This window comes from Carassius carassius, chromosome 2, assembly GCF_963082965.1.
Source record: "Carassius carassius chromosome 2, fCarCar2.1, whole genome shotgun sequence".
Classification (NCBI taxonomy): Eukaryota; Metazoa; Chordata; class Actinopteri; order Cypriniformes; family Cyprinidae; genus Carassius; species Carassius carassius.
The window spans coordinates 21,948,555-21,973,923 of record NC_081756.1 but is presented as its reverse complement, the minus strand read 5'-3'; the positions used below and the strand labels follow the sequence as shown (position 1 = coordinate 21,973,923).

The following is a 25,369-nucleotide window of genomic DNA, read 5'->3' as shown; positions in this document are numbered from 1 at the left end:
ACACACACACACACACACATATATATATATATATATATACACATACTATAAATATAATTCAAAATAATACTGAATAACAATTAATATTTATCAAGAAAAGTGATATTTAAGAAATTCTAAAATGTCTGTTAAATTACTACCGATGCTGCTACAGTATCATATGTGTTTGAGACTGTTTCGTAAATCCCAGCAGGCTTCTGCAGCACTTTTTCTCCACACCACAAAGTGGCACTGTGCTGTACGCTCCATCACTTTAATATGAAGCATCTCCTATTTGCTCAGGCTGTCCCTGTTAATGCCGTCAGCACAGCTGTGTGTTTATGTTTCAGTCTGCCATTCCACTCAGACTCAGCCAAGCAATAGGATGTGTTCTGCAGTCATTGAATTTAACTGCTTTCAGGAGCTGATTCATTTGCGTTCTGTGAGGTGCGTTTAAATAATTACTTAAAGGGTTAGTTCGCCCAATTTGCAAAATTATGTCATTAATAACTTACCCTCATGTTGTTCCAAACCCTTAAGACCTTTTCGGTTTTCTTCAACCGGTTTATTGAATTGATTTGTCAGCAGGGCTGGACTGGGACAAAAAATCGGCCCGGGCATTTTTGCCCAGACCGGCCCACTATATGATCATAAACACCACCCATCTTTGCACGCCCTTAATTATATGCATACCAACTCCTATTCATTAAAACCACTAATGCCATGTAATGAGTGAGTATAGGAACGAGTGAGAGTTAACAGATGAAATAAGTCAAAATTTTATATTTATTAATACAGTTGAACTATACTCCACAGCGGTGAATCGTAAAACAAGCTATAAGCGGCTCTGGCATAGCAAAAGCAGTGTTTATTACATAATTTTTGTTAAAACTATGGTGGTGTGTCCTTGGTCTTTCTAGGGGGGTTCGGGGGCATGCCCCCCCGTGAGAAAATTTTTGTGCATTTTAATGTTAAATTCATTAATCTGGTAAACTTTGAGAGTTTAAAATTAAAAGCTCCAACCCATATTCAGTGTGCAAATTAAACAAAGAAAAATTCAAACCTCTTTTAGTTACAGTGTCTATTTACATTACACCTATACATAATAATCGTTATAATATTAATCCAATGACAGTAATAGCCATATTTTGTATAACAAATGCACAAAAAAATAAAGGAAACTTTCTTAATTAGTTGTACCAATTTCTATACTTGAAAGAGATAAGCACATGATCTTTTATTTTGACGCAAACTGCATCAAGCTTTTATTTTGGAGGAAAACATGGTTTACAAACGCCTCTTATTAAATTTCTAGTGAATTGCGGTAATCGTCAACTATGCAGATGTGGAAATAATCTACACTCATGACATGGCCTCAGTGTTTTGAAAGTAGTTATGCTTACCGCAGGCTCTACACTTTCTCATCTCTCTCCTGATCCCTCCGTCCTCACTATCATCATCTGCCACAGGAGCTGATGAAGGTCAGAAAACATATATTTTGACACAGTTTACAGTGTCTGCTTTAAGGGCCTGGTTCTATTTTTTCACGCTATTTATCTGCACATTCCTTGCGTTTCTGCTCCATCTTTTTTTACAGATACACACTGACACTGCTGCCGCTCGCTCACTCGTTTAAAGTTGTGATTGGGCCAGCCCAGTGTCAATCAAGAAAAGAGCCAATGGGCCGCTGATCTACGTGTTTCATGGGCTGGTCTGTCAGAAAAAAAAACTAACACTGACTTTGACCAATGCATTACACCAGCACAAACCCAGCGCCGCCAATTAAGCAAAACAAAACAAAACGAATGGGCCGCCGATGTACAAATTTTATGGGCCGTTTAAAAAAAAAAAAAAAGTATGAGTATGAGATATCGGCCCAAAAAGCACGTCGGCCCACCGGGCAAATGCCCGGTATGCCCAATGGCCAGTCCAGCCATGACTGTCAGAAAGAACTACTGGTGATCCGAAAACCGATGCAACCGGTTCTTGTCTCGTGAACGAGTCATTATCTGGCTCGGCTCGATGTTCATCTTCAGTTCTCTCTTCACAGCAGTTCAGTCAGTGTACTGTTTGAGTACATGAATTACTCCAGGATATTGGTTTGTTTTAACTCAGAGGGAGTGTCAGCCACATTAAAAAAGTTAACAACTTAAGTCATTTGTGGATTAATGCGTATTGGAGATGCGAACCGTTTAAAACGATTCAGTTCGATTTGGTGAACTGGTTCAAAAAGATTCGGCTACATCGAATGATTCGTTCACGAACCGGATATGACAAACTGCTTTGTTTTGAACTCTCTCACAACAGACACGGAAGAGAAGAAAATGCTGAATAAAGTCGTAGTTTTTGCTATTTTTGGACCAAAATGTATTTTCGATGCTTCAAAAAATTCGAATTGACCCTCTGATGTCACATGGACTACTTTGATGATGTTTTTCTTACCTTTCTGGACATGGACAGTATACCGTACACACAGCTTCAATGGAGGGACTGAGAGCTCTCGGACTAAATCTAAAATATCTTAAACTGTGTTCCAAAGATAAATGGAGGTCTTACTGGTTTGGAACGACATGAGGGTGAGTCATTAATGACATAATTTTGATTTCTGGGTGAACTATCCCTTTAAATGGCATATATATTTTGCAGTTGCCTCCTGTCTGTGCTTTGCTCTGTTATGCTGATAGAGGTTTGGTTGTTCTTTCACGGTGAGGTGCTTTTACCTAATAAAAAACACCAGATCAATAGAACTGTTCTTTAATGTCATATATGCTGCACACACACAAGGGAAATGAGGCTCTATTTTTCATTCTCAAATGTTTTATGGATGGATGTCATTCTTTATTTAGTACTTTGCTCAATTCCAAATATGGTGCATTGGAGAGATATTTCCTTGGTCTGCATTGCCTACATAAGAAAATAAGATAAAGAATAACAAAAAGGGAAACGGAGAAAAGAAAGCACCAAGTCTAAGGGAAAAAAAAGAAAGAAAGAGACAGAATCAGTGAAATAAGTGTTTCACACGAAATGCTAAGCTGCTCCCCGAAGGATTATTCAGTTTCTGTTAATCTTACATAATTAAAAAATGTACAGACATTTACATATTAATCTAGTCTCAGAACTGACATATTTTGAATCACGTTCTCAGTCGCAGAGGAAAAAAAATAAAATAAATACAGAGGAAAAAAAGGTTGTGCGGTTGAATAAAAATGGGAGATAAGGGCTGAAAAGAAAGAGAAAGACAGAAAGGAGAGATGAAGACCGAGCGAATGATGTCTTCGTCTTCAGGTGGATGTCTTATCTCCAGTAGAGGACCTTTCTTATGTAATCAGTGTTTTCATTCAGCAGCTGTTTCAGCTGATTGTGTGGGGGAAGAAAAAGCCATTTGGAGCTGTGCTGCTCGGAGCGGCCCGTGAATGGATTCTCTCCACCGCCAAGAGCCCTAACAGGCCCAGAGCCCGGCGAAGGTCAGTCCTATTATTTGAGGAGGCAGAGGCTGCGTTATAACAGACAATGATAGAGCCTTAACCCTCATTTAGAGGTGCCATTTCTCCACCTGACCCCCTTGCTAAAATGTTATTTTTCTCATGTTCTGAAACGTGATAGCACCATGGAGTAACAGGGCTCTATCATCAGAGTCTAATACTGCTCTGTTCTGTTCTAACAGCTCTTTACATTGACAAACTTCACACTAGACGTCCAGTTTACCTCGTCAGTTGACCATGCCTGTTTCCACACTCACAGTTCAATCAAGATATACATTGTTTACCATTCCAGTGATGGTGTCGAATTGTCCAGGGTAAATCCATTTATTGTAGAGAACTAACAATGGCAAGTTTGCTGTTTTCATGTGCATTTTACAATGTTAACCTATTAAAATACATCATAAAATAATATTAATAAGACTTTGGTGTAAAAATGTCTAGGTGGTGCTGCAGGGAGGTTTAAAAGAAAAGAGTCACAATTAATATGCGGGGGTGGGGGGACAGGAAAAGAGAAACCATCATGACTGTTGAATTTGTTAGCTTTTTAAAATCCAATGGAAGTCAAATAGACTGTAATACAAATGATTTTCACTAATGCATGAAACCAAACAAATATGATATTTCAATGTTGATACATGCATTTTGAACTAGATCTCTGATGTGTTTATTAGTCAGGCCCACATACTGTACCTTCATCTCGTCAAGAGTGACAAAATCATACAGTATGCAAGAGAGAGAGCAAGCATTTTGTAAATATTAATATGAAATCAAGTGCCAATCCCTCTATATTGTGCTTGTTTTGTGATGTATTTTGATGATTTTTATTATTATTATTATTATTATTATTTTATTTTTTAATTATTTTGGTATTTTAAAATATTTTCAAACATGTCCTCCCCTGGTGTCCCTATGCACAGCCCTCATACAGAAAGATGGTTCCCTCATAGAGCCATGCTCCCTGTTTCATCCCCCTGAGTTCAGAAGGCCAGAGATGATTAGGAGACAGAGGTGTTGAGGTGTCACCTTTAGGGCCAGACTACTGGGGGGCAATGAAGTACCTTTAAAAAGACTGCCCTCTCCCATCATTCAAAACAGATGGGATTTCAGTGTGTGTGTGTGTGTGTGTGTCAGCTCTCGTTTGGGGGACACAGCCGCTGGCAGACCTCAGCAGTAAAACTTATTAGGTATGCAGTTGCAGCGCGGCCCAAACCACACTGGTTTATCGAGGGAAACCGTTGATGCTCTAAACCACTCTCACTAAAACACATACACACTTCAGCCAACACACACACAAACTAAGACAAATAAGTAAACACATAAGAGTGAATACATCAACAGCTCCTGGCTATCATCTGATATAATGGAAGATTCTTGCAGCAGTCATTCAAATTGCATTCAGTCTCCCAATAATGCCCTGGGCACAAGAGGAAGGAATTGATTGTGATTGGATTGCACTCGTGCAGGAAAATCGGAATCAAGCCATCTTATGGGCTTTCGTTTCCCATCAAATTTTCTACCCAACTTTAAAAAAAAAATTTTTTTTTTTTACTTTTTTAAATAAGGAAAGAAGACCGGAGTGCTAAACAATTAAAAGTATAACTCAAGAATAAACATTACGCAGTAAGTAGTGTTAAAATGGCTTTTAGTGATAGATACTTCTAGAATGTCACACATACACTTATGTGCACATCCCATAATCTTATTAAACGTCACCTGTGGTAGAAAATAAAGCATAATGTTCACCAGATATTTACCACAGGGGCAGATGAGTAAAAATGTAATTACATTTTATTTTATTTTATTATTCTATTTTCTGGTAATGAACATATACATGTAGGCCTAATCCGTAAATAGCTTTGTAATGTCTGAAACATTACCTGACTGCCAGAATAAAGAGAAAGAGACAATAAAAAAACAACCAACAAACAAAAACCTCACAAATGAGGAGATTAAAGAGAAGAGTATTGTGGTGAATTTGGATCTGAGAGTGAAAGGCCACAGTAAACATCTATAAACGCCCATGAACATCCAAAACACCAAAAAAATAAAAATAAAAATAGATATATAAATAAATGAAAAATACAATTGGCGGGATATCTGGAACACTGCTCTAAAGGTTTGTTTGTTTGTAAGCCAGTTTATATATTTTCTCTGATAATACAGTTCCTCTGCTGAAGAGTTTAAAGACTGCTTGCTTTGGTTTACCTCATGATACAGCACCCCTGACACATGCACACACAATATAGGAAGGAAGAGAGGAAGAAATTAAGTATCTGAACAAACATGGATGCCATTTAAAACAAGCGCATCACTTAAGAGTACAAATTATGCAATTATTTTTCCCTCACATTTTTATAGTTTATAAATGTTTATTAACTCTGTGTTTTTAAGCAATAATTATATGTATATATGTATACAATAATTCCCAGTTTTAGACAAGATCATATATCACAGAGGCTGAATGAAGGAGCTACACAAAGGTCTAGTCTTCGTTGCATTCCTTTTTCTGTCTCTCTCTATCCCTGATAAACATCTGAGGTTAAGCTTGGAAAGTTATAGCATCACTGAACCTGTTTGAGAAGGAGTTCTTCACACAAAGTTCAGAAAGCAGAACTAAGGCACAGTCTCCCACTAATTATTCCAAAAACAATCTCTTTCAATAACTACCTAAACTGTTATGTGTTATGCAGTTATGTTTTAAGGTGTTACTATTCTAATGTACTCTCTTATTTTGACAAATGTAAAACAAATGAAAAATTATATCAATACTAAGTACCTGTTTATCGACACCAAATCAGAAATTTGCCACAAAAAAAAGAAGAGAAAAAAATAAATAAAAAAGAAACATCAATACAGTACAAGTAGCACATAATGGGCAACAGTATTTTGGAAGAGAGAGAGGGGAAAAAACATAATCTGGAGAACTAGCTTAATTTGGATATCAAAGGTCTGTAAAATAGAGAATATCCAAAAAAACTTCTGAGGCCTTTGACAGACTAACATCCTCAACTGCATTAAAAATGTGTCCTGAGGTCAAAAGATGAACTGACACTGTAAGAAGACATGCATCAGTAGACATCTCTCAGTTAAAGAAACCATCACCACAGAAAGAACAAATACAATATATAAAATATTAATTTATATATTACCATACCATTAAAAAATAATAATAATAATTAAAAAAAAAAAAAGATTTTTTTTTTTTTAATCAGCCTGGACAAACTTAGTCTTTACAAAAACATTTTAAATAGTTAAAAATGATTTAATTTTCAAGTAAATGCTGTTCTTTTTATACTTTATATTTAATCATTTATCCTGAAAAAAAGTGTGATGGCTTCCTCAAAATTATTAAGCAATTTAACCATTTTTATTAAGCTGTTTTCAACATTAAGAAAAAGAAGAAACTAAATCACTTTAAATGGCTTTGTACACTTTTAATTCATCTTTTATGTATTTATAAAAATAAATAAAAAAGAACACAGTTTTTCTCATCAGATGGTTCATGTTGTCAGCCACGTTATTCCAAAATTCCTCTACATTTACATGATTTGTGATAGATGAAACTGCTTTAAAATGAATGATATTGCATATTAGCATTAAAAGGATCTTAAGGCACACACACACACACACACACACACACACACACACAAAGCTCTTTAAATTTCACTCTCCCTCTGTTATGAATAAATAAGAAGAAAATGATATTTCCCTATTAAGTTCATTTGCCTTTTCTCGCCTTTGAATAATGAATATCTAATGGAATAGCCAAGAGAATTATAATTCAGCATATTAATTCAACATATTTTTTTAAGGATTACATTAAATTTCTCAATTGTTCTTGCATATAATATTTAAATCAATCAGGGAGCTGTGGATAGAGAACAAAGCATTGTCAGTTCAAAGTGACAGACTCTCCTCTAAATGCTTTGATCTAAGCATGGACGTCTAATCACAATAAATTAATAACAATGATACAAACTACAGCTCAGTTTAAGTACTTAGACAAAGACATTCCACTACATCAATAGCCGATCTGTAAGCCCAAGAGCGGCTTGGAGCAAGTAGCGAACCATCTTTAGTGAGCGCAGTCTTTTTTTTCTCTTCTTTGAATTCTTCTTTAACAAGTCCTGAATATATGCCAACTAACACACACATACTGAAACAAAAGACACACACACACACACAGTGGAGAATGGGAGGGAAAGATATGAGCATTGGTTTGCATAAGTTCACAGCCTTTTTGCTTTGGTGTCCTAAAAAATTACCATATGAGAGACTATTTTCTCCCTGACAATATTTTTGTGTGTTTCTATGAAAGTTCAGTCCATCAATATGATGGTACAAAATGAAAAGCGTGCCTTACTTGTTGCATGCAATTAAGCCAGTGTGAGAGACAGCGAGGGCAGTTTAACATTTCATACAAGCTGTAATTATGCTTTAACTATTAGAAAGTGCCATCCCCTAGGAGCCAATTATTGAAAAACTCTCATCACATGCAGGATATATACAAACAAATCCTTCAAGCACAAAGTCAGTCTTTAAACATTATAAGGGATGACTTCAGGAAGCCATACCAATCAGTTTGATGTAGTTAATTACTAAATAAGAAAGTAGCAGACCAACCACATTAGATAATTATGACACAGACACAGACACACACCTCAAACAGAGCGAGGGAGGGGGGGGGGGGCAGTTGTAGAAAGGATTGGATGATATGTAAGAAGAGATATTAATCAGTAGTTTAAAGCAATGCAAGCTGCAGGGCTAAAGACCTTTTATAAAGTGCTTTTCCATTACACTTTTTGCCCTTCATGATCTTTGTTGTGTCTCAGAGACCCCAAGGTTCTTATAATAAAACCTTGAAAACCGTATAAAAGCTAATTCTAAGTATATTCTAAGTATATATTCTGGTTCTACACAAAATTCAAACAATGTCCTCCATGATTTATTTTTTTATATTATGTATTTTTCAAGCCTCAGAGAGAGCCCCAGATATAAAACATGAAAAAAGAAAACAAAAACAAATCTAATGCATTTTTAAATACATTTGGTCTACACATATATGTACCAATATTGCTTTTATTATTCCTTCTTACAATGTGTCTTTGCTGGATAACAATCAGCTTATACCTGCTTTAAACTGCGAAAGATGGTTAAAGTTGTAATAATATCTGCTAACTGGGTTTTGTTAAGGTAAAAATATAAACTAATTTGAAATGGCCATTGTTATTTTTACACCTATGCTACTAGGGTCAATAAGACTTTTTACCAAATTATTATTATATATATTATTTGATTAGATTTTTTTTTTCTTACAGAAGGACATGTGTGCTGCTGATTAAGTGAGAAAATACGAGAATACAGATGAGAAATAATAACAATATCGGTGGTCAAACATCGAACAAATCTTTGTTGTTCACTTTCCAGTTGTTCTCAGTTTAATCTGCTGATCAGTCATTTTCTCCGAAAAATCTGAAGGTTTTGCTTTAAATTCACTTTTTACATTAGACATGGATTGGTGTTTAAACAGTATCAAAACAGTTTGCTACAATCCATTCCATGAAGGGTATAATTTCATATCTTTATAATACAATTTGCACTTTGCGTGAATGCCCACTTACATCTATTAAATCTCAGTTGGAAGAGGACATAGGAGAAATTATTGCAGAGGAATAGTGGGAAGAGATTCTACACAGTGTGCACTCTTCATCCTTTTGTGCCAGACATGGTCTGATTCAGTGTATAATTCCTCACTGCACCCACTGGACCAAAGTTGGATTTTCAAAAATATATCCCGAAGTGGATCGAACATGTGACTACTGTCATCAGGCCCACTTGCGCACATTTTGATCCTGTCCATCTTTACTGAAATATTGGTCCCAGATCTTTAAATCATTAACTGAAGTTCTTAAAATCATATTATATGGTTTTCACAGCTATATTTGGTACCCTTCCTCCGCCTCTTGATATGCCCAAATATAAGTCTGATTTCATAGCCTTTGTCACACTTTTGGCAAGATGTTTAATTTGACTAAACTGGAAATGGCGTGAACCTCCTACTCATTCTTTATGGGTTCAATATATTTTTCATTTCATTAAACTAGAAGAAATCTGGTACGCAGTGAAAGGATCTTGTGATAATTTTATAACTTTTGGGGACCCTTCCTAGATTGTGTAGGAAAAGTATACATCTCCTCCAGTTGGGTAGCTCCTTCCCTCCCCCAGTATATAGACTAGTGCTACTTTAAAGAAATGTCATCTGTGTCTACAAGGTTTAGCATCTGGAACTAGAGTTAAAAATGGAGGTCATATAAATATATGTTTTTCAATTGTATGCTGTAATTTGTTTATATGAAAATTTTTTAAATAATGTAAGGAAAAATAATAATTTGCTAGAAAAGTACAGTACATACACAATAACAATGCACTGAAATGTACTCATATGACACACACACGCACGCACACACAAACACACACACACAAAAGATGAATGAAAAGAATTTAACAAACATTTTAGATTTTTGAAATTGTTCTGGCTCTTTTAATTCAGTGGTTGAAATTCAGGCAATAATCCACAGCATAAAACTATGCATCCTTTATTTAACGTAGCAGCTTGATTTTTGAGGTTGAAGGCATCAAAAGTCAGAATTGGTTAGTCTATTTATTTTGCTATATTAACTCTGTTCAACGACATTGATATTTAAAATGTATTCATTATATTCAACCCCCCAGCCCCCCCCCTTTTGTCTTAGACTATCACCCACCAGTTTAGAACAACTGGCCTACATCATAGCCTTTATAGAAACCTCACACACCTCTCCGCTTCCTTTTGCCTTTTTCCATTCAGAGTTTGGAAACTGTAATTACAGTTCCATTTGAGTTGGTCACTCACAACGTCACAAATTGGGATTTTTCTTAGAGACACCAATCCACTTTGAGTGTAACTAAATGAGCCAATGCACATTGGCATGCGATGATTGCATAAAGTGCCGTAAAGAATAAAAAGGTCACATCCCTTTGCTTCTGACTACTCTACAGAGAGAAGTAGTATGAACGAGTTCAGGGTGCTCTTTGACGCTCTTGGTGTTGGCGTTAAATCGCTTCAGCATTGGTGGTTTCCCGTGTCGAGTGGGTTGCACACATCAGGGTGCCCTACCCCGTTTGTGTTGCAGGTGACCATCTCTCCTGTGTACTTCAGCACACAAAAATAGCTTTTTTTTATCATTCATGGATGTGTCTTTTTAAAGACAATGTTGCATCTAACAAACTTGATTATTCGTCTTTGTGAAGACAACATTGTGCCTTACTATAGACAAGTATCAACCGTGTGTTTCCGAATGTGGTCGTTACCTGGCGTCAGGTGATGATCACGATTGCTGCCTCATGTGTATGGGCATTAAGCACGTTGGGGTGCCATTCGTGGATGAGTCATGTTCTAATTGCAGGAAAATTACTATCTCAGAGTTGTGGGCCAAGCTCCATTACCTCAAAAGGGGCAGAGCTCCATTGCCTCTGCCTTGATCTAGTTTTTGTCATGGCAGCAGTCAGGCGGGGACTACTTCAGGCAGTAGCACAGGCAGTCTGAGTGATGGTAACAGTGATGGCAAACCCCCCAGGGAGTAGTATCCTTCGGTGCTCCTCCCAGCAATTGGATGTCGATGGCTGCATCAGAGAGTGAGCTGGAGATTTCTGGAGAGGAAGATTCAACTGTGCTGCTGCCCACTGGGATGGTAGCAATGCCTGAATCAGATCTGGAAATGACGGCTATGCTTTCCCATGCTGCGGTGAGGGTAGGGCTCTAGTGGAGAACTCCACCGTGTCCTGAGCCCTCTAGTTGGACATTTGGTTTTTCAGGGTGGCCGTGCTGGTTCTCAGAGCCCCGGTGCCATTCTTTGTGGAGGTGCATGAGGGGCTTAACTCCTTATGTGGCCTGTGGAGAAGCTGTCTCCACTTTATACGCTACAGCAGGGATCCTCAAAGCTGGACCTCGAGATCCACTTTCCTGCAGAGTTTTGCTCTAACCTTAATCAAACACACCTGAGCATGCTAATCAATGCCAATCAATGTCTTTGGGATCATTAGAAAATCACAGGCAGGTGACTTTGATCAGTCACACTTGTCCACACTTGTGGTACAGGAGCGTTACCTTTGGCTGTGTCTGTTCGACATGATGGACACGCCAAAATGGCGCAGGAGGCTTGCAAAGGACACTGGAAGGGGCAGTATCCATGGCACTTTAGTAGGGATCCCAATTTGTCTGTATTTACCGATGTGACGTCGAGAGTGACTGATTGAAAGGGAACTTCTCGGTTAGGAATGTAAATCTCATTCCCAGAAAGAAGGGAACTGAGACGTCACTTCCCACCGCCATGGCTGCTGTACCACCGCTGATTAGCCTCATCAGTGAAAACCTGGTATATGTTGCACCTGCTACCTTTTTATGCTCACGCTGTGATCAGTGGCAGCTGGATCCCAATGTGCTTTGGCTGGTTTAGGTACTCTCAAAGTGGCAGTGGTGGACGAAGTACACAAATCAAGTACTTGAGTAAAAGTAGAGGTATGTATAATAAAATATTACTCCAGTAAAAGAAAATGTACTCCTTTTTCAATTTTACTCAAGTAAAGTAAAAAAAAAGTACTTGATTTGTTATGTACTTAAGTAAAAAAGTACCGAAAGATTTGATTTTAATTACATTTTATATTAGCACATTCTCAAAATACCTGAGATTTTCCCAAAATAACCACTTTATGGAGTCAAGATATATTTTTGTTGTTGGTATGGACTACGATGACAAGAGTAATGTTCACTGTGAAGCTTACACTGTGATGTACCTGAGAGAAAACGGAGTCGACCATCTGATTTTCACCAGTAAGAAAAAAGTGTTTTAAAGTTAGTTGTTTTACAGAACATCACTGTTATATATGACATGAGAATAAGGCCTTTCATAATGATTTTTTCCTTCTCAAACCTTGCCTGTGGTGTAAAAACACCCCTGGCCAAATGCCCCCAGAGGGTGAAGTAGTGAAGTAAAAAAAAAAGTTACTCAAAATAAAACTACTCCAGTAAAGATAGCCAACTTGAAAAATGAAATCAAGTACAGTAACGAAGTTAAGCTACCCCGTTACTGACCACCACTGCAAAGTGGATTGGTCTCTGTAAATGAGACCCCAATTCGTGACGTAGAGAGTGACCGACTGAAAGGGAACTGTAATAACAGTTTCTGAACTCTGAATGTAAAGAGGCAAAGGGCACCAGAGAGGTGTGTGATGTTTCTGTAAAGGCTATGATGTAGGCCAATTGTTCTTAACTGGTGGGTCATAGTCTAAGACAAAAGGGGAAAAACATTTGTGAAAATACTGATGTGACGTGTCCGTTCCTTCCTTCAGGGAACGAGGGTTACATATGTAACCAAGATGACGTGTATTTTATCAAACGTCACCACAAAGAGTGTGATACTCCAGAGTGAGGTTGTGCATTCTGTGATGTGTTTGTGTGGCATTCCTGTCTGCGAGTGTCTGAATGAGACAGGCAAAAAACAAAGCTGCCTAAATCCCATTTGGTTTGGAGGCAGCACATATGGAAACGAACCAACTCCGCTGCTAATACAGCTAATAGGATGTTCCACTCTAAATAGGAGCTCATGGTAATACCAGCATTTTCATTCAGGCTAGAAATTGTAGTTTTAAATTACAGTTTAATGCTTCAGATTTTTATTTAAAAAAAAAAGGCATCACACCAACACAAAAATTACCAGTTCTGCTGAACAGTGTCCCTGCTTCCTATTGTTAGCCAATTACTGTGCAATCTCTTTCTTCTGACTAAATAGCTCACTGTTAGCAAATAATGAAAAGGCAATTATGGCAAAGCTGTGTTCACATTACACTCTTCATTTTGCGTGCTGGCATAATTATTGTCAATCCTAGAGGCTTACTGTTGCATGCAAGAGGCAGAAGGGAAGAAAAATGAACTGGGCTGGTGCATGGAAAATTAGAAATGTCAGAGTTACCTTTTATATCAAGTGCTACTAGACATCTGCACATAAAAATATGGACCCTTAGTGCACAATCAGAGCACACACACTCACATCAGAAAGAGAGAGTAAGAACGTGTGTGTGTGTGTGTGTGTGTGTGTGTGTGTGTGTGTGTGTGTGTGTGTGTGTGTGTGTGTGTGTGTGCACGCATGCACACACACATATGTATTGACATTTATGTTCATATTTTGAGTTTTCTCAGAAGTGTCATGCATGTGGACGTGATATGTTTTATATTACATGTTTAAAATCAAAGAAATGGAAGTAGAATCATGTGTGTGCACATGTACATACTGTATACGTATATTTCTGTCTCCAGTAAAACATATGGATAGCTTTCATCCGTATGGAGTGTAAAAAGGTAAGTAAGTATTTTTAAAAATCCTAAAAAAAAAAAACAGACAGAATATCATCAATGCTTTTTTTTTTTTTTTTTTTAGTTATATTTTGGTATTTTCCCAAAAAAAAATTCCATCGCAAGGGTTTTTTTATAAAAAATTTCTTCACACTAAGAAAACAATGGTTCTTCTACAAACTTTTCATTGAATGGTTCACGGTTCTTTGTGAAACACCCTTTGGTTCTTCCTTATTTTTTTTTTATAATAAAAATGAAAGGGATAGTTCACCCAAAATGAAAATGTCATCATGCACTCACCTTAATGTCATCCCAAACAAATGTCTTTATTCTGTGGAACATAAAAGAAGATATTGTGGATAACATTTCAGTTGGTGTTGTTGATGTTGTTGTTGTTTTCTCTCCACACAATGCAAGTCAATGTTGTTTTCTATCCCAACATTCTTCAAAACATCTACTTTTGTGTTCCACGGAAAAAAGTCATACAGGTTTGGAACAACATGAGAAAATTAAGATTTTAGGGTGAATTACCCCTTAAAGCTCTTCAGTAAGTTACAAGAGACACACAGGAAGCATCAGCATGTCTCTGAAAAGCACATCTGGTTTTGGGGGTTGGATATCTTTTATCAATACTCCTGCATGCATCTTTGACAAATCAAAGTGAATAAACAATGTTGTGATTCAGATCCTTGTGAGAAAAAAAGAAAGGAGCGCCAACAAACTTCAGACAGGAAAAAGCTTCTCAAGGTCAGACTTTAAATGCTTAAACGACACCATTGCAAACACCACTCCAAATTCAACTTGACATCCTCCTACCTGCCAAGCACGATTAGAATTTTATTTTTTGAAAGTTTCCTTTTTCTTTCTTTTTTTTCCTCTTTTGCACGAGCCTCACTGTGCTTTTTGTGTTTAACAAGGTTCTTTAAAGACTATGCGAGGGAAAAGTGTATTTCTTAAGAGAAGCATAATGCGCTCTCTCTTTCTTGCTCACACACACACAACCTGCCAATTCCAGGCCTCAAATGCGTACAGAAGGCTGTCAGAGTCATACTAACATCGCTCACATAATAGCACCGTCTGGGTGTCTCGACAACAAAGCCGCGCAGGAAACATCACACTGGCTCCTAAAAAAGAGCTCTTTTAACTTTCAAAACTACTTAAGTTCTGAATGCGCTTGTGCTGGTTTCAGCTGTCTCTCTGTGAGTTGGTGAGTGAGTGAGTGAGTGAGAGAGAGAGAGAGAGAGAGAGAGAGAGAGAGAGAGAGAGAGAGAGAGAGAGAGAGGGGAAAAATAATGACAAAAAAAGGAAATCATTAGAGTCTACTTGTGTGTCACTCTTCCAAACAAGTGAGCAGATGCGTTTGACGTCAGATGACTGCCTGGAATTGTACTTTGTTTTGAAGCCTCGTGGCTGTGAGGTGAACTTACCCAGCTAGTAATCAAAAGCAAAGATGCTAATTTACCTCTCTGCTTGATACAGCCTGTTTGTGAGCTCCCAGAGCAAAATGTTTTGATTTTGTCACAAAGACACACAGTGAGTGAGACAGTCACGGCATCAATCACAGACAATTTGAGCATGTTACTCTTTCTTTATCTTTTGCCCCTCTAGGTTAGTCTATTTAGCATTCATGACATGACACACAGACAGAAAGAACAAGGTACACACAGCACCCACAGCTTCCTTGTGAAAAGGGTAACTGATGGAGGTGAAGGGACAACTAATACAGTAACATATTGTGATATTCTTTTGTCCTAACTAGTGCAGTTTGACAGATTTTTGGAAAGATAAGCACTTGTTTTTGGGTTCATTTCAATGCTTTAAACATTTTATTTATTTTATTATTTTTTTATTATTTTTGTTTGTGTTGTTGTTGACAAAATGCATTACTTCCAAAAGTTCAAAAGAAAATCATCTTCTCATTTTCCCACAACAAACGGCTGCACAGAAATGCACAGTCTCATCTGTATTCAAACTGAGCATCAATGCCCATCTGCATTCAATATAATCAATGTGAATTTACATTTATTTACATTACAACAGGTGGAATGTATGTCCACTTTTTTAATAAAACCCACACTTATAAATGACAAATAAATAAATACAAATATGAAAAGACAAGGGCATCAGTAGCATTATTATCTAAATGGGTACAGCTTTTATCATAACAGTCTATAAAGCAATAATACAGTCAAACTATGTATAAGCAGGTGCTCTGTATTGCCATTTACCAAAATGCATGGATTTACTGAAAATCAGCTGACAAGAAGAGATAAACATATAAAGATAACAATGTATCTGTTTATTACCATTGTAGTGTTGAATGTAATGAGAAAGATGTGGATGCGCTCTGTGAGATTTCATCACTGTAAAGATAACTCTTAAGTCTGCTTTATGCTTAGATTTATTTACACAGACATCGATGATGTTTCTTAGTCAAGAACATGGGAAAACTGGTTTGGAAATGATAAATAAACATCTCCATGTTTTCTTTCAATTTCTGCAATATTACCGTAAATTCCACAACAGGGGCCTATGTCACGCTGTCTGGTATCTGTTTCCCTGAGTCTCCACTAGTGGTCTCACTTCCCCATAGGCACCTCACTGTAGGCACTACAATTCCCACAAAGCCTTGTCCCTTCATCACAGTAATTGCACTCCTGTTAATTGCACTCAGGTGTCTTCACTTGATAGTCATTACCCTGCCTATATTAACCGGTCTTTTTCTGTTTGTCTTCATGGAGTCCTTTCTTTTCAAGTCACCATTGATCTTCATGAACAAATGCAAGTCACCATTAATCTTCATGAGCAGAGTCAGGTCACCAATGATCTTCATGAGCAGAGTCAAGTCACCAATGATCTTCATGAGCAGAGTCAAGTCATCATTGATCTTCCTGAATCCAGTCTAAACACCACGGAATTACCAGAGCCTCCCCACGTCTCTGCTGAACTACCAGAGCCTCTCCACGCCTCTGCGGAACTACCAGAGCCTCTCCTCGTCTCGGCTGAACTACCAAAGCCTCTCCTCGTCTCTGCGGAACTTCCAGAGCCTCGTCAAGTCTCAGCCAAACTCTCTGAGCGCTCGACTGATCCTGTCGTGGCCACGGAGGCCAACCTTAACTTGTTCATGTTATCTGTTTCAGACTTGCCTAACCAGACTTGCTCTCCTGTGTCATCGATCCCACTGTGGTGGTCTTCTGCGCCACCCGGGTGGTGGGCTTCTGTCTGGACCGCACGGATGTGGTGGTCTTCTGCGCCGCCCGGGTGGGCTTCTTTCTCGACTGCACGGAAGTGGTGGTCTTCTGCGCCACCCTGGTGGGCTTCTGTCTCGACCGCACGGATGTGGTGGTCTTCTGCGCCACCCTGGTGGGCTTCTGTCTCGACCGCACAGATGTGGTGGTCTTCTGTGCCGCCCGGGTGGGCTTCTGTCTCAACCGCACGGATGCGGTGGTCTTCTGCGCCGCCCTGGTGGGCTTCTGTCTCGACCGCATGGCTCCAATTCCACCTTGCTCCTCTCTGGATTCCTGCCCTGTCGGTTCAGCCCAGGGCTACTGAACGTTACAGAACGGCTCTTCTTCTCTCTGTTTCCTTCTATGGACCTGGCCCTCCGTCCCTCCCCCTGCTCCTCCACCGGTCCACCTCCCTCCTGGGCTCCTTTTTTTTTGTTTTTCTCTCTGTTTCCCCTTTATGGACCTGGCCTCCGTCCCTCCCCCTGATCCTCCGCCGGACCACCTCCCTCCTGGGCTCCTTGTTTTTTTTTTTTTTGCACTTCTTGTCTCTGTTTCCCCATTTTACCTGGCCCTCCATCCCTCCCCCTGGTCCTCCGCCGCTCCACCTCTCTCCTGGTCCCTGTGTTCCTTGGTCTCTTCTTGTGTTCAGGTGGAGCATCTAGTAGCTGCTCCGTGGAGGAGGGGGTAATGTCACGCTGTCTGGTCTCTGTTTCCCTGAGTCTCCACTAGTGGTCTCAGTTCCCCATAGGCACCTCACCGTAGGCACTACAATTCCCACAAAGCCTTGTCCCTTCATCACAGTAATTGCACTCCTGTTAATTGCACTCAGGTGTCTTCACTTGTTAGTCATTACCCTGCCTATATTAACCGGTCTTTTTCTGTTTGTCTTCATGGAGTCCTTTCTTTCCGTCACCCAGTTTCCTCGCCTTCCGAGTTTCCTCGTCTTCCGAGTTTCCTGTTCCAGTTCCTATTCCTGTTCCTGTTCCTATCTCTATTGTTTGTTTGTTTTGGATTGATTTCTGGTTTTGACCCCTGCTTGTTGGATTCTGATTTGGATTACCAATTAAATACCACACTGCGTTTGGATCTCTCGTCTCCTGTGTTTCCCTGGGTTCCGATCGTAACAGCCAAGTAATCAGTTCAATTCCCATTAAACTATATTTATAATAAAATGTGTTTATATTACAGATTTATTTTAGAGGTCAGATTCTGTTCTATTTCTATCATTAGTTCAGAGAGAAAGCACGCAGGTCTACTTTCATCTGGAAAAGACAGGATTTTCCGCCCATGCTTTCCTATCCATCCATCCTCAGCTATGCCAATATGGAATTAATTTGTAGCTATATTACTGATTTTTTTATTTAATTTTTTTCCCCTGAGTAATATCATTACATAGTGCCAGCACTGTATTTCAAATGGTTTGGTAGCGAGGCAGAGATGTGATGGTTTGGGTCAGAGGGAGGGTGAAGCCAAGCCAAAGATAACACAGCATAGTCCTGCAGCAGCAGGACACTTCCTCCTACAGACCTCTGATCTGAGATCAGGTCTAATCACACCTTTAAACATGAGACAGAGCCGCTCAGCGGCATCCATGCATTAACCACCAGGGGGGACAGAAAGGCAAACATACATGAAACTAATGGTCAGAGAGAATAAGGACATGTTTGTCTGCGTGCGCACCCAAATGTGTCAAAAGCAGGGTGCTCTTTTCCAATATATATCCTGGACTGGTAATTAAGCATACCATCTTACATATTGGAAAACAGAAACACACACACATTAACCCACCACAAGCATCCAAATACACAGCCACAGATCGGCATTTAAACAGACAGAAGACTAGACAGATTGTAAGAGTGGGAGGGGGTGACGTTCTGTAGAAAAGAGCTGCTCACTAATTGGTTTGGGTTAATTGGTATTTTTACTGCAATCACAGCGAGAGGGATACTGTGCTTAAACATTAAACAAACATCACACATCATTCACACACTTAATCAATCCTTCTAAAACTGCTAAAGGTAAAGTTGACCTTTTAGAGCTATTGGTTAGAAAACAACTACAGGTGCTATATAAAAAACTTTTATTTCAACTAATAAATAATAATAATAACAACGATTATTATGATTATAAAATGGAATTGACAGGAAAAAAAAAAATCAGGGGAAAAATTAAATAATAATAATAATAATAATAAAAATCCAACAACAAAGGCATAGAGATTTGGCTTTCATTGTTAACTCATCTGAACGTAGTCATCCTCATTTTCATCCTTGTAAATCTCTTAAGTCAGTTTTCTAAGAAAAGCACCGCTCTCCATTCTAAAAATACAACACAGGGACCGTGGAGCATTAGCAGCATCTCTGTGATGTTAAGAAATGTTAAGTTGAGTTTCAACACTGTAGGACACAGTGGAAGTGCCACCTGTTCTCCAGATATGACGGATTTGTTGACTGTTTAAAAAAAAGGGGGTGGAAAGAATGAAAGGGTTTACTGTCTTCCTGTGGCACAACTTCAGAAGACCGGGTATATTTTTAGCTTCTAATGTAGAGCAGCCCGGACTCATCTAAAAATCCCCACCACTGAGTTACCAGATGTCTTCTAGTCGATAAAGAACCTGCCCTGAATGGGTCCGGCATGATGTCATCCTACCAGGTCTCAACAGGTGACTGGTGGCAAAATCAACAATTCAGGGGTTAAATAAGTGGAACACAGTTAATTAGACACATACAAATAACATGTTTAATCTAAATAGAGATGTGAGGAAAATGCACATTAGTGAAAGTGATTTACAATAACAATACACAAACAAGCTATTCTTTTCTTGTTTATCACTCTTCAGTGTGGGTCCAAACTAGCCCTTCATGGTTCTGATAAAACACATGTTTAATTCATTATTAATTGATAGGGGCTTTTATATTCATGAGTGTGCAGTCCTGCCATCATTGTAAAATGTGTCATCTCTCAAGGAGGTCCGCTTTGAGCCTGCTCAGCTTATGTGTGTGTCAGTGCATGCAAGTGTTTTGATGTGTAGGTCATTACGCTTTCACTAGCCCTTTTGTTTGGCTGTGTGAAAAATCGTTTAGAAAAGGCAGTCTGGATTGAGACGCCATGTTTATGTTGCAATCAGGTCTGAGCGATGAGACACAGAAGGGAGGCTAGCTGTGTGTGCTATTTATTCACTGTTTTCCTCACTCACTGAGCCCTCAAACAAACAGCACACACACACACACACACACACACGTACATACTTTGGTAGTCCAATAGAAAACATCGCAATATAGATGTGCCCATTAGTGGTCCATGTCTATGGGAGTATGGCTCTGAAACCGAAATAGAAAACATCATTCTATTTATGTACATCATCATTCTATGTACATCATCAGGACTGCTGAAATACAAGAGTAACATGACAATCCCCATTAATATATATATATATATATATATATATATATATATATATATATATATTATCTATATCAATATCACATAAAATGATATAATATTAAATGGCATTTTGTGGTTACTAATATATATATATATATATATATATATATATATATATATATATATATATATATATATATATATATGTATGTATGTATGTATGTATGTATATATATTAGGGGGGGGGGAATGGAACACTAAAAAGCAGTCACTATAGATAAATATATAATAAATAAATAGGTTTCTCATTTTCTCCCTATTCTGTCATATCATGAAATAGATGACACATAAAACACACACACACACACACACACACACACAAACTAAGACTGTAACTGAAGGGATGTCAGTCTCTTTCTCTCTAGTTAGGGGTCTGCTCTGTATCCAAGTCAAAGTAGTGAACTTGGCACAGCCATAAATTTGGACGACCCCTTCATCAGAGCAGCCACTGGACCCTGCTATAACTCATTTGCACTTGCACACACACACTTACACACCGGGAACCACTGGGTCCAACCATAACTCACATACACTCTCAGAGGTCTTTATATCCCTCTCAGAGGTCATAAACCAGACTCTCTCACTCACACACACAGAGTTATGTGGAGGTCCTATTTTGAGGTCAGGTGATGGAGCTGTTAAGGTGATATACTGACACCCAGTCTCTCTAACTGGGGTAATGAGTCACAGGGTCCGAAACAGAGCCCAACTTGTTACTTTTTTCATTTTGACAAGAAAAACTGCTCTCAAACATCAGGTGATATTTATGAGTATCAGCAGTCAGACAGAGGTTATGGACACAACACACAAACACTCCCCCTTGACATTGCATAAGCAGAGTGTAAAAGCCACTGTATGAAGTGCACATCATTGTGCCTTAAATAGGGCAAGCAAAACGACTTCTACCTGAATATTTCTAGTGAGAACCACTTGAAGGAAACAGATATTTAGGATAAGACATACAACATTTAATCTATTCCTGTTTAGATAAGGAGGATATAATATATTAAAATGAAACAATAAAATAAAATACAGATATACTAATACAAATAAATAAAATAATAAAATGGGTTATATAAACACACATTTACATAATAATAATAATTATAATACTGTTGTTGTTGCTGTAATTTAAAATATTATAAGATATTACATATTTTTAAGCATTTTAAAGTAATTAAAATTATTATTAATAATAATAAATAGTGATACATTTAGATCATAAGTTATATCTAGCACTATATTACATCCAAATTTGCACACCTGCATATAACCTTGGGCATGCTATAAGCATCACGGTACATTCCATCTGTGCAGCCAATTTCAATGTGCTGAAGATTATGTGCATACGCATATGGGTGTATTTGCACATAAGTATTGAGCAGGTGGAGCAGGTGATGAAAACTGAAGGAATGTATTTAAGAGATGTACAGCTGAGTAAACATGCAGATTCATGGGTAATGGAGTCTATCAAACTCACTCTTCTCCTGGCTCAAATGCACAGCGTGAGAATTAAATACTCATCTAAGGCTCCCAAGTGGACCACCACAAGCTTTAATCCTGAGCCTCTGTCTTGTCTACAGGTTAGAAAGAAAAAGAAAGAGAGACAATAAATTAATTTAACCACTAAAAATGCATACTAATAGAAAATCGATATGTGTTTACATCTAGACATCTAGAGGAAATAAATTGCATGCATCTGCCACCAACCATAGTGATAAATATAATTATTATAATATAAATTATTGATTTGAATGGAAGAAAATGTTATGATACTTTGTTATACAATATAAAGACTGCTTTATTTTTAAGGTGATAATTTTTAAATCTGACATCATTTCAAATGGTACTTCAAAAAAAAAAAAAAAAAGAAAGAAAGAAATCTATAAATAGAAGCACTCAGGGTCACTCCAGTAACTGCACAGAAAGCTATGTAAAACCTATCATTCCATGCATGCATATTTTATGAATGCGCCCCCCCCCCCCACCACCCAAAAAAAAACCAAAACATGTTAAAATGGTGAGAGTGTGTCAGGGAAAAGAGCCCAAACATCCAAAACCATACACAAGAATGTGGACAGTATAGGTCACACACAAGGAGACATGGGTCACGCTCAAATTGTCCATCAGTCAGACAGGCAGAACTGATTTAGATGCTAAATAATGGTTTAGATATTCAAACATTCCATATATATGCGAAAGGCTCCAGTGCACACTGAGGCGGACCCATCAAAGAGCCCCTCACCAGCACTAACACTCCAAAAACTGCCCCTGGAGAGCTTCTTTGTGTGTCTTACATTTTCTCAAATCCACAGCCAAATGTGATCTGCTATTAAGAGAACAAATAACATTTACATCCATTCATTTATATTTATATTATTAAGTGACACTCTCTTAAAAAAGGGAAAAGTATAGTAAATAAATCACATAAATGCAAACTACTAGGACAAATATTTGAGAGCATGTTCTGCTGCACTCAAAAACCAAAATTATAAAATAAAATAAAAACACGGAAAAAACACAAACAAATCAAAGAGGTGTTTTTGAAGATGAACAAGACAAATTTCAAGGTTAAATACATAAAGGCCGTAATTTACAAAATACCACAAATCTGTATCTGTAGTGCATTACAAAATGCAACAACAATGCAAATGTCACGTTAATGAACTTTTGTTCCCTTATTTGGTCACCTTCCTTTTCTTGTTTTAGTTAATTGATTGATCCCCACCTGTCTCCAGTTCCCTCATTACCTTCTGTGTTTAAATACCCGTTCTGTTCAGTTCCTCCTGGTCCGTGATTGTATATGTGTCAAAGCTGTATGTGAGTGTAATATTGTATGTGAAAGTGTAGTATATTGTCTGTATTCTCCTTTGTCTTCAGTAAACTCCTCATTTTGATCCATATCCTCCTCGAGCACTTTAGTCTTTCGTTTAGCACCATACCCAATTTGTAACAGAATCACGGACCAAACAGTATAGTTTATTTTAGCTGCGTTTTTCTTTCCTTTTGGTTTTTTATTTTTGTTTTCCTCCCTCTCCCGGAATGGCCATTCCAGCAGTCCGTCTTCTGTGCCTGGAGCAACTGGACTGTTCGCTGGAGGACCATACCAGGGACTTTCTAGATCTGGCGTGCCTTACCCACTTCCCCGACCGGAGTAAGGCACGCCTACCAGCGAATGGTCCCAGAGAGGATTTCGCCGCTTTCGTGGAGTGGGTGCTGGAGAAAAATGGATCTTCATTTACCATCAGCACCGCCGAAGAGGATATCTCCAGCCCCACTCCCGACCCAGAGACCAGCCAGCCACCATCAAGCCGCACGGAGCCAGAGCCCACCGCAGCCGCAGAGCCCGAGCCAATGCAGAACGTTGAGAGCACGACTGACCAGGTGTGTGAGCCGGCAACACCGTGCATCGTGGGAGTCTTAGTGGAGATCGAGGGCGTGGAGGAAAGCCCTGCCCACACTTCCGCGACTGAGGTTGAGCTGTATTCAGTCTCGGGAAAGGATATGGAGCAACTTATGGATCTTATGGACCGGTCTATGGAGGTAATTCCTGAATCCCCTGTTTTTCCGCTGGTTCCATCCAGCCCTGATCCCCTTGTATACCCTCTGTCTCCCACTCCTACCTCCTTCAGTCAGTTCCTCTGCTCCATTTCCGCTGGTTCCGCCCAGCCCAGGTCTCTGGAGAACCATCTGGCTCCTCCTGCTCCGGGCTCCTCCCTCCATCCACTCCGCCCTGGTCCCTACCTCCATGCTCCCTCTTCACCTGCTCCTCGCCCGCTCCGCTGGTATTCCTCTTGCGGTGCGAGGACACACCATTTCGGGAGGGGCGAACTGTCACGTTAATTAACTTTTGTTCCCTTATTTGGTCACCTTCCTTTTCTTGTTTTAGTTAATTGATTGATCCCCACCTGTCTCCAGTTCCCTCATTACCTTCTGTGTGTTTAAATACCCGTTCTGTTCTGTTCAGTTCCTCCTGGTCCGTGATTGTATATGTATCAAAGCTGTATGTGAGTGTTAATCTGATATTGTATGTGAATGTGTAGTATATTGTCTGTATTCTCCTTTGTCTTCAGTTAACTCCTCATTTTGATCCATATCCTCCTCGAGCACTTTAGTCTTTCGTTTAGCACTATACCTCATTTGTAACAGCAAAAAGATCATTTTTCAGAGAATATTGATTTATATCAATATACAATTGTGGCTTCACTCAAAAAAATATATACAAATAGATTATAATGAAAATATTATTTTATAGAACAAAATCAAAAGGACAGGAAGTCCATGTTTTCACCAAAGGCAGAGAGTGAAAGAATCTGCACATGGACAAGCAGATGATATGTGTCACACCCTGCAAGCACAAATCAGCTTTTTGGATGGGCAGGTCAGGGGTTTTTAGAATGGCTGACTTGTTCCAATCAGAATTTATTAAACGTGATGTCAAACACAAAGTATCTGAAGCTTTTGAAGCCTTATATGTGCATGTAATATGGTATGAATACTTCAAATACAAATTCTGTATAAATTGTATATAATCTATGGCAAAAATGTAATGTTACTAATCTGCAAAAAAAAAAAAAACTAGATCACGCATCTGGATCCTTGTCACAACCCTGGACTCATTAGGTGTGTGTTTTCCCTCCATGTGTTCCATGTCCCATGTTAATTGTTTCGTTCCTAGCACCTTGTGTTGTCCCAATCTTCCTGCCTTTATAAGCCGTGTCCTTTTCAGTTCAGTGTTGTCGGGTCTACCAGTCAAGTACGTGTGTCTTCCTTCTGTTCTCCATGTCAGATTTACCCCTGTGTTGGATTAATATAGACTCTTTTGATTATTCTCGGTTCCTTGTTCCTTC

The 25,369-nt window shown here is 38.7% G+C and overlaps 1 long non-coding RNA gene across 1 annotated transcript in view; it reads left to right on the top strand.

Annotated features, from left to right (window-relative positions):
• Window positions 1–316: 316 nt before the first annotated feature.
• The window catches only part of LOC132106571 (uncharacterized), a 32,619-nt gene continuing 7,566 nt past the window's right edge, over window positions 317–25,369 (top strand). Inside the window, exons 1-2 of the long non-coding RNA XR_009424160.1 lie at window positions 317–426; window positions 3,325–3,443. This is a non-coding gene — a long non-coding RNA (uncharacterized LOC132106571). The remainder of the gene's footprint in view (window positions 427–3,324; window positions 3,444–25,369) is intronic.